This window comes from Aotus nancymaae, unplaced genomic scaffold, assembly GCF_030222135.1.
Source record: "Aotus nancymaae isolate 86718 unplaced genomic scaffold, 86718_ANA_hifiasm-v0.15.2.pri h1tg000089l, whole genome shotgun sequence".
In the NCBI taxonomy this organism is placed as follows: Eukaryota; Metazoa; Chordata; class Mammalia; order Primates; family Aotidae; genus Aotus; species Aotus nancymaae.
In genome coordinates this window covers 9,847,260-9,862,427 of record NW_026988504.1, presented here as the reverse complement: position 1 = coordinate 9,862,427, position 15,168 = coordinate 9,847,260, and the positions used below count along the sequence as shown (strand labels likewise).

Here is a 15,168-nt window from a genome sequence, read left to right as displayed (position 1 = left end):
GGCAGAGTAAACACGTAGTTTTCTCTCCTTCCTTCCAAACTCCTCTAAAATGACAGTAAAGATATTTTTAAAAGCAAACAAGAAAAAAGAGAGCGACAGAAGAAATGACAAGAAAATGCCAACGAAATGTTGGAAGTTGGAAAGTGACAAGGAGTTGAATGACTTGCAGAATACAGAAAATAAAACACGAGGTTAAATGGGTAAAGCCAACCCAAAAGAAAGTTGCAGAACTCCAAAAAGATCCAGGAACTGGAGGCTCCAGGTAGGACCGGAAAGAGGAGGATGGTTGAATGACTTTACAACAAACAGTTAGCTCCTTACGTCCACTCCCTCACACTGTGAAGCCTCCTCTACCCCAAGGTAAAACAAACCAAAACAAAAAACAAGGTTTACTCTGTGAAATGGTTGAAACAGTCAAGCTCTGAGGGATACAGGTTCACTGGAAGGTGGGGGGAGATTAAACGAACATCTTCAAACTAAATAGTGAAACCCTGAACCATCTTCTCCTACTCGACACACAGCACTGACAGCCAGGTTCATAAAGCTGGAGCTGGTCAAGGTTGAAAATGGCAGCAGCTGCTACGTCTGGGGTTTCTCGCCTGCAGGGTTGGTCTCACCCTCAGCTGGGGCAGCCTATATAGAGTGGCGCCCATGGCGAGGAGGGCTCAGCTAGCATGTGGAAGGCCTTCACCTACTTCGTCACACTCCCCAGGGTGGCAGTCAGCGTGCTGAATGTGTTTCTGAAGTCGCACTACGGAGAACACGAGAGACCCAGTGCATCTCTACCCCATCGGGTCCAAGCCCTTTCTCTGGGGAGATGGTAACCACACTCTATTCCATAAAACCCTGATGTGAATCCACTTCCAACTGGCTACGAAGATGAATAAAGAGAATCTGGCCCACTACAGGGGCACTGGGGACCATAGTACTGCTTTGGACCATTACTCTGCACACAGATCAGAAAAAGGACATGGGACCTTAAGCTCACCTTCTCTACTTATATCAAATGATGGTTGGTATACTGATCTTCCATCCCTTCGCTTATGGCAGGAGATGCCTTAAATAACTTACAAAAAACAAAGAACTGCAGGAGCCAGGTTGGGGGATTCTGGGGAAGCTGCCAGACCAATAAAAACAATCAGTATTTAAGGGAGGCTCTCTGATCAAACAATCCGGTCTCCATGTGGCAATCCTTCAGTAAATTCACCACATGACAGCCACACCTGTGTACAAAGAGCCTCCAAAAAGCATTTCAGTGCTTTACTCTTAAATATAATTAGTCAAGGACATCTGTGGAAAATCTTGAAAGACAGAAAAAAATCAATAAGATGAAGAAAACATGAACAAAAAGTGAAAGAAAACGAAAATAAATCCTTAAAAATAAGTGGGATAAAGGAATCTAAAGGAAACAGATCATCACGAAGTAGAAGAAAGTGAAAAATAAGTGAAGTGTGTAGAAACTTGAGATTAAAATATTACATCCATGAAATAAGAGCAGAAGGCTACAAAAAGAGAGTGTTTAGAGACCAGAACAAGTGCTTAAACACACAATAGCTGAAATAAAAAAATTCATTAGCGGCCATGCATGGTGGCCCACGCCTGTAATCTGAGCACTTTGGGAGGCCAAGGCAGGCAGATTCCTTAAGGTCAGAAGCTCAAGACCGGCCTGGCCAACATGGTGAAACTCCACCTCTACTAAACACATAAAAATTAGCCAGGCATGGTGGCACACAGCTGTAATCCCAGCTACTGAGGCCTGAGAATCAGTTGAACCTGGGAGGTGGAGGTTGCAGTGAGCCCAGATGGCGCCACTGCACTCCAGCCTGAGTGGCAGAGTGAGACTGCATCTCAAAAAAAGAAAAAAAAAAATACAATTGTTGAAATTAAAAATTCAATAGAATGGTTAGAAATATCACCCACAAAGTCAAACAAAATGACAAAAAGATAGAAAAGAACAGGGAAAAGCCACGGGAATCAGAGGACTGGTCTGAGTAATAGAAGTGCCGGAAAGAGAGACCAGTGACAACAGAAGTGGAGTAATTAAAAAAAAATTAATGCAACAACATCTTTTAAAAATAAGAGATATATGTTTCCAGATTAAAATAGCTCACTGAATGCAAAACACACAAATGATAAAAGAAAAAATCTATTCACACCAAAGCAGAGCCCAACGAAATTTTGTCACAACTGTAATGAAGACAAGATTTTAAAAGGTTTTGGGGGGCCGGGCGCGGTGGCTCACACCTGTAATCCCAGCACTTTGGGAGGCCGAGGCGGGTGGATCACGAGGTCAAGAGATCGAGACCATCCTGGTCAACATGGTGAAACCCCGTCTCTACTAAAAATACCAAAAATTAGCTGGGCATGGTGGCACATGCCTGTAATCCCAGCTACTCAGGAGGCTGAGGCAGGAGAATTGCCTGAACCCAGGAGGCGGAGGTTGCGGTGAGCCGAGATCGCGCCATTGCACTCCAGACTGGGTAACAAGAGCGAGACTCCGTCTCAAAAATAAATAAATAAATAAATAAATAAATAAATAAAAAGGTTTTGGGAAAAGACACTGGACACACCCGCATCAACACTGTAAGCCAGGATACAACGGATCAATGTCTAAGACTCTGAGGGAAGAGGATTTCCAATGGGTGAACAGAATTCTATGCACAGTTAAACCATCAGTCAGAAGTGAGGGCATAATAAACACATTTTTACAGAAGCCCAGTGTTAAAAGATTTGCCTCTGTCTTATCTATTTCTGTATAACAAGTCACACCAAATTTTGGTGGTTTAAAAAATGGACATTCGTTATCTATTTTCTATGAGAAAGAAATTTGAGAGTGGCTTAGCTGGCAGCGGCTTCACTGTGTGGTTTGGTTTTGGATTTGTCATGAGGGAGCGCATTAGTCTGTTTTCACATTGCTGATAAAGATATACCTGAGACTGGGTGATTTATAAAGAAAAAGAAGTTTAATGGATTCACAGTTCCACGTGGCTGGGGAGGCCTCACAATCATGGTGGAAGGCAAAAGGCATGTCTTACACGGCGGCAGGCAAGAGAGAATGAGAGCCAAGCGAAAGGCGAAACCCCTTAAAAAACAATCAGATCTGGTGAGACTTATTCACTACCACGAGAACAGCATGGGGAAAACCTCCCCCATGATTCAGTTATCTCCCATGAGTCCCTCCCACAGCACGTGGGAATTATGGGAGCTACAATTCAAGATGAGGTTTGGATGGGGACACAGCCATCTGAGTCTTGACAGAGGCTAAAGAATCCACCTTCAAGCTCATTCCTGCGGTTGTTGGCTGGAGGCTCCACCTTCCCATCCTATAGGACTGCTCAAGACGGGGCTCACGACCTTTCCTCGAAAGAAGAGGGGGGAAGAGAGGAGAGAGGAGGTGAGAGGAAGGGAAGGGAGGGTGGAGAGATCCTCCAAGATAAAAGGTACAGTGCTTTTTATATCCTAATCTCTGAAGTGACACACCATCATCCACCATATTCATTGATCATACAGATCAATCCTGGTACAATGTGGGAGGGGCTGTGCAGGGTGTGAATACCAAGAGATGGGGTTTGTTAGGGCTCACCTTGGAGGCTGGCTACCACATACCCTTTCTCAAGAAACTCCTGGAGGTGATGCTCCACCAAAACAAAGAAGAAAGCCAGACAGAGAAAGAGAAAGCAAACAGAAGACAAACACTGGGAAGCAAGCAAGAAATCCTCAGGGTAGGTCAGGTGCGGTGGCTCACACCTGTAATCCCAGCGGTTTGGGAGGCTGAGGTGGGTGGATCACCTGAGGTCGGGAGTTCGAGACCACCCTGGCCAATATGATGAAACCCCATCTCTACTAAAAATACAAAAAATTAGCCGGGTGTGGTGATGCATGCCTGTAATCCCAGCTACTTGGGAGGCTGAGGCAGGAGAATCGCTTGAACCTGGGAGGCAGAGGTTGCAGTGAGCTGAAATCACATCATTGCACTCCAGCCTGGGCAACAAGAACAAAACTCCATCTGAAGAAAAAAAGAAAGAAAGAAAGAAAGAAACGAAAGAAAGAAAAAGAAATCCTCAGGGTAATGGTGAAGAGAAATTCTGAGATGAGAGCTGTGCAGCAGGCTTCAAGAACAATTGGTCTACATTGAGCAGAAGGATAATGCTCTCCAGGAAGAATGCCTCCAGGCCATAATGAAATCAATATGTTGAATAAAGATAGAGAAGATTTTTGACTCTGCAGAATTTAGGAATGAATCATTAATAGGTACATTAAAAAGGAAGTAAAAAAACTTGGGGGGACTGGCCATGGTGGCTTACGCCTGTAATCCCAGCATTTTGGGAGGCCGAGGCGGGTGGATCATTTGAGGTCAGGAGTTAGAGACCAGACTGGCCAACGTGGTGAAACCCTGTCTCTACTGAAAATACAAAAATTAGCTGGGTGTGGTGGTGCATGCCTGTAATCCCAGCTACTCGGGAGGCTAAGGCAGAAGAATCACTTGAACCTAGGAGACAGAGGTTGCAGTGACCCGAGATCACGCCACTGCACTCCAGCTTGGGTGATAGAGTGAGACTCTGTCTCAAAAAAAAAAACTTTTTTTTTTTTTAACAAAGAGGTAATCATTAACTTCAGGGAAAACAAAAGAGTCTACAAGAAAAAAAGAGGCCAGCAAAGCACAGTGCTTGGGTCAGCTGTAAATAATGTTTACATTGTTGTAGTAATGCAAACACTGAGCACTGACCTGACAAAAATGATGCTAACGGATGCGGTTTGGTTGTGTCCACACACCCCGAATCTCATCTTGAATTAGAATCCCCATAATCCCCACATGTGGTTGGAGGAACCTGGTGGGAAGTCACTGAGTCACAGGGGCAGTTTCCCCTGTGTTATTCTTGTGACAGTGAGCGAGTTCTCATGAGATCTGATGGTTTTATAAGCGTCTGGCATTTCCCCTGCGGGCACTTATTCTCTCACCACCCTGCGAAGAGGTGCCTTCTGCCACGATTGTAAGTTTCCTGAGGCCTCCCCACCCATGCAGAACGGAGTCAGTTAAACCTATTTCCTTTATTAATTACCCAGTCTGGGGTATTTCTTCATAGCAGTGTGAGAATGAACTAACACAGTAACTATATTGGGAGGAAAGGGAGTAGGGAAATTTATCATGTAAGTGCTGACCTGAGGATCTTTCACAGGTAGCCAATAGAGTCCTAAACAGGAAAATCAAGAAATAAAAGTGTAAGTATGCCATTTAGAAAACATCAAGGTAAATTCAGCAACAGAAGAAATAAAACAAAGAATTGAAAGGTTTTGTCCTTAGGAAATATATTAGAAGTGGAGAAAAATGAAGTAGGAGGCTGCTGGGTTTGTTGTTGTGGTTTTTTTGTTTTTTAGACGGATTCTCGCTCTGTCGCCAGGCTGGAGTCAGGGCGTGATCACCACAACCTCTGCCTCTCAGGTTCAAGCAATTCTTCTGCCTCAGCCTCCCGAGTAGCTGGGACTACAGGCACGCACCACTATGCCCAGCTAATTTTTTGTATTTTTAGTAGAGACAGGGTTTCACCATGTTGGCCAGGATGGTCTCAATCTCCTGACCTCGTGATCCGCCCGACTTGGCCTCCCAAAATGCTGGGATTACAGGCATGAGCCACCACGTCCAGCCATAGTTGGCTGTTTTTCATCAGAAGTCTAATTCTACCATTTGACTTGATAAAAATAAAATTTTAAATAAAAATACTTTACTGGTCAAACAAATCATTCGACTGGTTTGTACTAAAGATCAGCATCTATTTTACTATCTGGACCTCAAATTATAGAGAATTATATAATTTTAGAAGAAATTAACCAGGATGACTAATTTGAGCCCACTAGGCAGTGTCTATCTACTCAGGGCTACAGAGCTACTCTCCCTCCCATCCCACTAAGGAAATGCATCTGGCCAAGCGCGATGGTTCATGTCTGTAATCCCAGCACTTTGGGAGAGCGAGGCGGGTGGATCATGAGGTCAGGAGTTCAAGACCAGCCTGGCCAATGTGGTGAAACCCTGTCTCTACTAAAAATACAAAAATTAGCCAGACACATTGTCATGTGCCTGTAATCCCAGCTACTTGGGAGGCTGAGGCAGGAAAATCACTTGAACCGGGGAGATGGAGTGACGTGAGCTGAGATCGCCCCACTGCACTCCAGCCTGGGCAACAGAGCAAGACTCCATCAAAAAAAGAAAGAAAGAAAGAAAGAAAGAAATGCATCAAATGTTCATGAAGTCATGGACCATTAATTGCTTTGTGATCAACTGCCAGTTTTGTGACAAGATACTGAAACAGGAACAAAACCAGTTTCAGACGTGACAACCCTTTATAGCCTCCCTCCTAAACAGGCTGTAAGAGACGATGAACAGACATTGGATTTCTGAAAGGCCTGCAAAGGGCAGGAGGACATCGAAGGAACTACTGCCCTGCACGATTTCTGAACACCGGCAAAGGGTTTCAGGCCTGGGGTAGGCTTCCGAGTTCCCTTGCCCTGAGAAGACACAGTCTAAAGTTGGATTGCATAGGCCAGGCGCAGTTGCTCACACCTGTAACCCCAGCATTTTGGGAGGCCGAGGTGGGAGGATTGCCTGAGGCCAGGAGTTAGAGACCTGGGCAACATGGTGAAACTCCGTCTCTATTAAAATACAGAAGATTAGCTGGGTGTGGTGGTGGGCGCCTATAATTCCAGCTACTTGGGAGGCTGAGGCAGGAGAATTGCTTGAACCTGGGAGGTGGAGGTTGCAGTGAGCTGAGATGGTGCCATTGCACTCCAGCCTGGGCGACAAGAATGAGACTTCATATCAAAAAAAAAAGTTGTTTAAATTCTGTTTAAATGGGCTTATGATTGAAGGAGCACTAAAGTGAGTTCTTTTGCAGGATCACACTGTGAGGCCACGCCTCATCTCCCCAGTCCCCTGCTCTGCCAGGTCACGTTAGGATCCTACAACGTCCTTACCCATCTCTACTGGGAGTAGGACACCTCCTAAGCCTTGAATCTAATTATTCAACAGAGTCCAGTGTTCCAGCAGGCTAGAAGCAAAGGCTAGAATTGTCACGCTTTGCAACCCCAAGTCAAAGGGTCTGGCCAGGGAGAAAGATTGAGTGTCTGAAGTGGTACAGAGAAATTAGGTTTTAGTAGCAGGCACAGGGACAATCTGTCAGACCTGGCTGCTGGAGAGTGAGGTGGGAGAGAGGGGAGAGGGGGAGGGAGGGAGGAGGAGGAGGAGCAGCCATTTGTGGGCTGTGAGGGGGAGAGGAGACACATGAATGACTCTGGGGTGGGAGGGCGCCTCCCACTCCCCCTCACCAGGCTGGCCATCTGCTCTGGGGCCTCAGGCAGGCGGGTACCATGAAGCTTGGGGACTGGCAGCCCAACCAGCAAACAAAGCCAACAAGCTGGCTCCCCTACAAGGGAGCAAGAAGAAGCCACCAGGGAACTCTTACTTTTGGAAAGAGGCCAGGTCTCATCACGCCGGCCTCACCTGGCTGAACAATGTCCCTCCTGGCCCTGTGACTGAAACCCGTTCCAACGCCCATGGGCTCCAAGGAGTCACCTTCTGTGTCAAAGAGGAAAACCCACCCTTTCAGCCTTGCAGAAACTTTTGTAGCACTCAGCAAAAGCATCATTTGCAATTTTGGCATGCAGCCTCCAAACAGACACTAAATGCCGCCCCCCTCCCCACCGACCCCGCCATAGGTTTCAAGGCCGTTTTCCAAATCCATTTGTCTTTACGGAATCCACTCCCTTTGCAGAATTCACATCTGCCCTCGATGACTTCTCACTTGGGTCTCTAGCTATCTCATGCCTGCTCTTCCCAAGAAGGGCACCCTGATCTCAGACAGGAGATTATCTTTGCCAGAGAGAGGAAAGGCCTCGTGAGAAGGGGAGACAGAAAACGCCAGAATCTGGGTTCCAAGACCCTGCCATCATTCTGATTCTAACCAGGCAGCATCACATCCCCAGATTGGCAGGAGGATGGGGAGGGGAGTGAAAAAAGAAAGGCCTTGGGGTGGATGTTAGGGCCCCATCCTCCAGGGCCTGGTGCGGAGCTCACAGAGGCCGCCCCAGGAGGTGAGTTCTGTGCGCTCACCCCACCCTGGGGCCAGCTAAGGAACTGCAGCCTCTTTGGAAACGTAATTGAAATGTATCAGCAGCGGTGGCTGGATTCACTACTGGTGTTTGCTTCTTCTGGGGGGCAGAGGCCCTTCAGCAGCAGAAATTCCTGACTCAGAGAGAGACAGAGAGAGAAACAGGCTCTGTGATGAGATGAGAAGCAGCTCAGCATGGAGACCCACCCACCCCCAAACCTTGACAACGCTGGGCCAACATCTCCACTCGGAAATCCTCTCCTGTGGGTCTGCGCCTCCCCAAAGCCCTATTAAATTTTAAATATTCTATGGCCCGTTAAGGAGGAGCTACCGCTTGGGTCACAAACATGAGGAGAATAGCATTGAGGAGAATTTCCAGAGCAAGGAGGGGCTCTCCGTGCAGATAGGACAGGGTGGGAGCCTCACCCAGGTACACAGCTGCTGGCAACACACAGGAACACAGACCCCAAGAGGGAAAAGGCCAGTATGGTCAACTCTGGTCATGATTAAACTGGATTCTGACCTTCGTTGCTCTAATTACAGCGAAGAACCTAATTACTGGTTCTGGCCCATGTGCGAAGTTGCTGGCCTTTACAAGCTGTGAAAGGCCAGCAACTTCACAAATGGGCCAGAACCAGTAATTAGGTTCTCCTGTAGTCCTATACTACAGGAGACAGTACATCCTGCCAAAGGGAAGGAAGCGAGGTGAGGTGTCTGCCCTGCTATCTCACTCGGAGAGGAGAGGGTATTGAAAGGGATTTTCCTTATGAGAGAGAAAACTCTGGTTCCTTCTGCTCATGGAACAGAGACTCCCAGGCCCCACGGCTGCACAAACCCTGCTCAGAGTGCCCTCTGCCCAGGGAACAGGGTTCCCAGGCTGATGGAATGCAGTGTGAGTCCACAGCCTCCTCCCTGGAGGAGGAGAGCTCCTGAGGTGCTTGTGGCCTGATCCGGGACAGTCTTTCCCCCTCCTGATCTAAAGTTCCTTCACATCCGAAACGAGACAGTTTAACTCAGTGGTTGTCAGCTCTAGCTCACATGAAAATCAACTAGGGGAGCTTGAAAATTATCTGGGCCCCATGCCAAAAACGAAATGAGAATCGCTAAGGGTGGAGCCAAGGCACCCTTGGTTTTCAAACTCCCAGGGGATTCTCCCGAGCAGCAGCCTTGTCTTGAGGCCCCGACACAGGTGATGTCAGAGGGGCGTTCTGCTGCTGTGAGTCTATAAATCCCCCCAGCAGCAGCTCCTCTTTTGGGGAAGAGGCCGCTCCTCTGAATAGGCTAATCAGGCAATTTGGCATTTGGTGGTGGGTGGTAGGGGGGAGTCACACACACACCAGGAGAGCATAGGTACTTCTTGTCACTTGGGTCATTATGGAACGGAGAGGAAAAGGGTTCTTCTAGGAGGTCTGGATGATTGTCAGAGCCTCAGAGAACCTGGAAACAATCCAGAGCTCAGTCACAAAGATGTTCTGAGGATAGGAGAGTAACTGTCTGAAGAAGGGCTTGAAACAATTGTGGACCGGGCGCAGTGGCTCATACCTGTAATCCCAGCACTTCAGAGGTTCGAAGCTTGGGGGAGGCGGGGGATCACGTCAGCCCACGAGTTCAAGTCCATCCTGGGCAACATAGTGAGACCCTATCTCTACAAAAAAAAAATTTAAAAATTCGGCAGGCATGCTGGTGCGTGCCTGTAGTCCTAGCTACTCTGGAGGCTGAGATGGAAGGATCGCTTGAGTACAGGAGCTCAAGGCTGCAGTGAGTGGTGATCGTACCACTGAACTTTAGCCTAGACAATAGAATGAGATACTGTCTCAACAACAACAAACAATTGCAGCTATTCATCAGGGGAGGGGAGTGTCTCTCTTCTATTGTAATCAGTCTCTAAGAATGATTAAGGAAGGTGGGAGCCCCATTCGCCAATGATTGTTGCTCTGCATAATTATGCTCAGGATTTGGTAGTTAAGCTGTCATTGCTAGCTGTGTGGCCTTGGGCAGGGTCCTCAACCTCTCTGTGCCTTACTTGCTTCACTCACAAAAGGGGGGATTCATAATGCTGACGGTGCTTCATAGGATTACGAGTGAGGATTAAATGAGTTAATAGAAAGCATCTAGCACAGTGCTTGGCACACAATCAGCACAGAATAAGCACAGAATATGTGTTGGAAATTACTCAGGGAATTACTCACAGGGAAAGTTACTCATAGGGAATCCATGGCTAAGTACGTTGGGAAACACGGGGCTAAAGATCAACTGGGTGTCCACATGTTCTCATTCATAAGTGGGAGTTGAACAATGAGAACACGTGGACACAGGGAGGGAACATCACACACCATGGCCTGCCAGGGGTCAGGGGCTAGGGGAGGGATAACATAAGGAGAAACGCCTAATGGGGTGATGGATGCAGCAAACCACCATGGCACGTGTATACCGATGTAACAAACCTGCGCATTCTGCACATGTATCCCAGTATAATAATTAAAAAAAAAATAAAGATTAACAGGTGTCTTTACTGAAAGATTTCTCAAAATGCCAATGTTACTAATGATAAAGGCATATGCCACAAAGGTTGAGAGAATTAAATGAGATAAAAAAGTGTGTGAAACACTCAGTGCGCCCTGCACATAATGGGTATTAATTATAACAAGCATGTGAGGCCGGGCGCGGTGGCTCACACCTGTGATCCCAGGACTTTGGGAGGCTGATGCCAGCAGATCACTTGAGCTCAGGAATTCAAGACCATCCTGGGCAACATGGCAAAACCCCATCTCTATACAAAATACAATTAGCCGGCATAGTCCCAGCAACTTGGGAGGCTGAAATGGGGTGTGTGTATCTGCAGGACATGGGGTGAATGCCCAGCAGAGTTGCCTGTTGCCTGTGCTCTTTTTCTTTCTCTTTTCTGGAGACAGAGTCTCACTCTGTTGCCCAGGCTGGAGTGCAGTGGTGTGATCTCGGCACACTGCAACCTCCGCCTCCCAGGTTCAAGCGATTCTTGTGCCTCAGCCACCTGAGTAGTTGGAATTACAGGTCCCAACGCCATTCCTGGCTAATTGTTGTATTTTTAGTAGAGATGGGATCTCACCATGTCGGTCAAGCTGGTCTCGAACTCTTGGGCTCAAGGGATCCACCTGCCTTGACCTCCCGAAGTGCTGGGATTACAGGCGTGAGCCACCACGCCCAGCCAATTTTTCTACAGAGTCTTGCTCTGAGAATTAGTGGTCCAGGAAGCACACTCTGGAAAAAGTCACAGCAGGAGACAGCCTCAAGTTCTGCAACTCTGTCACCATGGTACCGAAAAAGAGGAGCTGGATCAGATAAGAGCAGCAGGGAAGTGGTTATCAGGAAGAATGTACTGCCAGAGAAGAGCTGGGACAGACGGTGGAGAAGCTGGGGATGCCTCTCCTCCAGCTTTCATACCCTGTGCAGGAAGGGGCGTAAGTCCGAGATTCAGAAGAGCTGATTTGACTCTTGACTTTGCCACTCCCTTGCTGGGTGGCCTTGGGCTTCCCTTGCTGGGTGGCCTTGGGCAAGTCACCTGTCCTCTCTCAGCCTGGTATCTTTACTTGGATAATGATGGGATGTAGGCTAGAAACCTGAGAATGTCTAAGATCCCTTCTGGCTCCAGGATTTTATGTCTATATGCATTTCTGCCAAAATGGGAGAGAGAAGAAAAAAAGGGAATCATATCTAGATCACAGTGTCTTCTAACCACGATTCCTGATTCTAGACTTGTTTGGGGGTGGTTTCCAAAGAGTTCCTAATGCCTACTCACCCACTTGGTCAATGTATTCCCCGAGGGATGAGGCTGCTAATAGAGAAAAATGGTGACATACTGTGCCAGACTCATAGCTGTTGGGGGTGGGGGAGAAAGAGGAAGAAAGATCCTCACTAGAATTCCTTGTGTTTTTGAAAAGACTATTACATTGATTATGCCAAATGCCACCCCCCACTTTTTTCTTTTGAAACAGGGTCTTGCTCTATCACCCAGGCAGGAGTATAGTGGCACGATCTGGGCTCACTGCAATCTCCACTTCTCAAGCTCCTGAGACTTTCCCTTCTCAGCCCCTCAACTAGCTGGAACTACAGGTGTGCACCACCACGCTTGGCTAATTTTTTTTATTTTTTTGTAGAGATGAGTTCTCACTATATTGCCCAGGATGGTCTCAAACTCCTGGGCTCGAGGGATCCTCCTTCCTCAGCCTCCCAAAATGCTGGGATTACATGCATGAGCCACTGTGCCCAGCCCTCAAATTTGTAAACAGCAAAATGGTGACTATATTCCATGTTCTCCAAACTACACATCAGGACCATGGTATCAGAAAGGCTCTTCCATGCTGACATTTCCATTTTAGTAAAATGTGGATGGTTTGCGGGGTACAAGGGAAAGAACAGCTAAAAACAGGAGTGTCCCAGGAAGTCAAGGTACTATGATTGCCATGCTCAGTACCTTGTTCCCCCACCCCGCCTCCTCCACTCCCGGAAATCTCACGTTCTCCACGGCAGGAGCACTGACCTTATCTCATCAATAGAGATGGCAAACCTCACCCTGGCATTCCCAAAAAGATGATAAAAACCACATTGGACGCTCGCATTGGTATCTAACACTCCCAAACACATCCAATCCTCCCCCCAGGGCTCTCTTGCTTTCCTCCAGGCTTAATTGCGATACTTACTTTCACTAAATTGGTTGCAGAGTAAATTTCTCCCATTTAATTTATTAAGCCATTCAGAGACATAATGACCTATTTGGGAGTTGTGTCTTCCCCATGGAGTTCCTGGACTATGAACTTCTCGTGGCAAAAGTGAACCCGGCCGCCCGTCCCCATGGAAAGGGCTGGACACTGGCCTGGCCCTTTGTCCTGTTCCTTTTCTTAATTTCCTGCCACCTATTGTCTCTCCGATAACTGCTGACAGAGAGAAGAGTGCCATTTAATTGCTTTAAAGATATCAAACAAGCCATTTGGAAGGTTATCTCCGCCCCAACCCCTCTATTTTTCTGGCTCAAGGTTTTGCTACTTAGTTACTAATCAAGCTGCAGAGGAAGAAGAGGCAGCCCCATGTGGATTATAGCTCAGACTTCATTCAGCAGATGGAGCGGAAAGTCAAAATAGCCTGGGGGAGTCCAAGGCGGAATAGGAACTTGAGGTTGGCCTCTGAGTGCAGGTGGCAGCCCAAGCAGCTCTTAGGAGGCCTTCAAAAGTGGGGAGGGGAGAGGGGAGGAGGCATACATTATCTGGACAAAATCAACAATCATCCTAGATGACACATTTCTGCTGTCAAGGTCAATGTTGTTCAGAGCCCACTCAGCCAGCTGCCGTAAGACAGGTGTGCCTAACGTGGGTGGATCAGTACTTTCTCCAGGCTGGGGCTGCCCTATCTGATAAGGAGGAGAAGAATTGACAAAGTGCATGGAGGGGGATGTTGTTTTATTTGCTCATCCACATTAAAGACCATACTGGGTGGCCGCATGGTGGTGGCTCACTCCTGTAATTCCAGGATATTGGGATTATTCAGCCTATTCAGGAGTCCGAGGCGGGCGGATCACTTTAGGTCAGGAGTTCAAGACCAGCCTGGCCAAGATAGTGCAACCCCATCTCTACCAAAATTATAAAAATTAGCCAGTCATGGTGGCACCTGCCTGTAGTCCCAGTTACTCGGGAGGCTGAGGCAGGAGAATCTCTTGAACCCTGGAGGCAGAGGTTGCAGTGAGCCGAGATCATACCATTGCACTCCAGCCTGGGCAACAAGAGCGAAACTCCATCTCAAATAAATAAATAAATAAATAATAAATATAAATAGAAAGGCCGGGCACGGTGGCTCAGGCCCATAATCCCAGCACTTTAGGAGGCTGAGGCAGGTGGATCACCTGAGGTCAGGAGTTCGAGATCAGCCTGGCCAGCATGGCAAAACCCTGTCTCTACTAAAAATATAAACATTAACCAGGTGTGATGGCGGGCACCCGTAATCCCAGCTACTCCGGAGGCTGTGGCAGGAGAATCGCTTGAACCTGGGAGGTGGAGGTTGCAGTGTGCTGAGATTGCACCATTGCACTCCAGCATGGGCAACAAGAGCAAAAGTCTATCTCAAAAAAAAAAAAAAAAAAAAAAGGAAAGGAAAGAAAAAAAAAGAACGGGACTTCTTTAAACATGGCATACTTAGTTATGGTCTCCTCCCCACACAGAAAAACTCCCTGGACATCAATGACTTCATCCGCTCTGACTGGTAGATAGTCCGCATTTCCCGACACCCTGGCTCTTCACCTCAAAAGAGTTAGCTTTCCACCACACCAGCAAAGACCCTCAGGACACATGAGACATACTCCCAGCTGAGCATCTGCCCCGAGGTAAGCAGCCGCTAGGGCCGCGGGGCCGTCCTTGCCCTACTCCCTCCTGTGTGCCCACACTGAGCCCTGCAGTGCTGGTAGAAGGTGGTCTTCGGCTCGTCTGCAGAGCGGGTCTGAGGCTACATGCAGTAAGCATAAGGAAGTTCTCCTCTGGGACATGGCTCTGCGGTAGAGTCAGCATCCTCCCGGGCAGCTGCTGCCCCGAGCCTATCAGCCACCTCTTTCAGCTTTGAGTACTTCGGATTTGTTACCTTGCGGGTGACGTTGTGCACACAGGGGCACGTGTTGCAGGCGAAGCGGCAGCAGTGCTGTCCCTCCTCCGTGATCAGCCCGTTCCCTCAGCCAGGGTAGAACAGCAGCAGCATCTCGGACTCTGCTGGCTCCAGTTATTTAGTTATTTATTTGTTTATTTTAACAAAATATAAACTTGCTGGGTGCGGTGGCTCACGTCTGTAATCCCAGCACTTTGGGAGGCAGAGGCGGGCGGATCACAAGGTCAGGAGTTCGAGACCAGTCTGGCCAACATAGTGAAACTATGTCTCTACGAAAAATACAGAAAATTAGCCAGGTGTGGTGGTGTGTGCCTGTAGTCCCAGCTACTTGGGAGGCTGAGGCAGGAAACTTGCATGAACCTGGGAGGTGGATGTTGCAGTGAGCCGAGATCTTGCCATTGTACTCCAGCCTGGGTGACAGTGTGAGACTCTGTCTCAAAAAAAACAAAAG

The 15,168-nt window shown here is 47.8% G+C and overlaps 1 pseudogene; it reads left to right on the top strand.

Annotated features, from left to right (window-relative positions):
• Nucleotides 1-566: 566 nt before the first annotated feature.
• Nucleotides 567-887, top strand: LOC105718313 (cytochrome c oxidase subunit 6A1, mitochondrial-like; annotated as a pseudogene).
• Nucleotides 888-15,168: the final 14,281 nt, after the last annotated feature.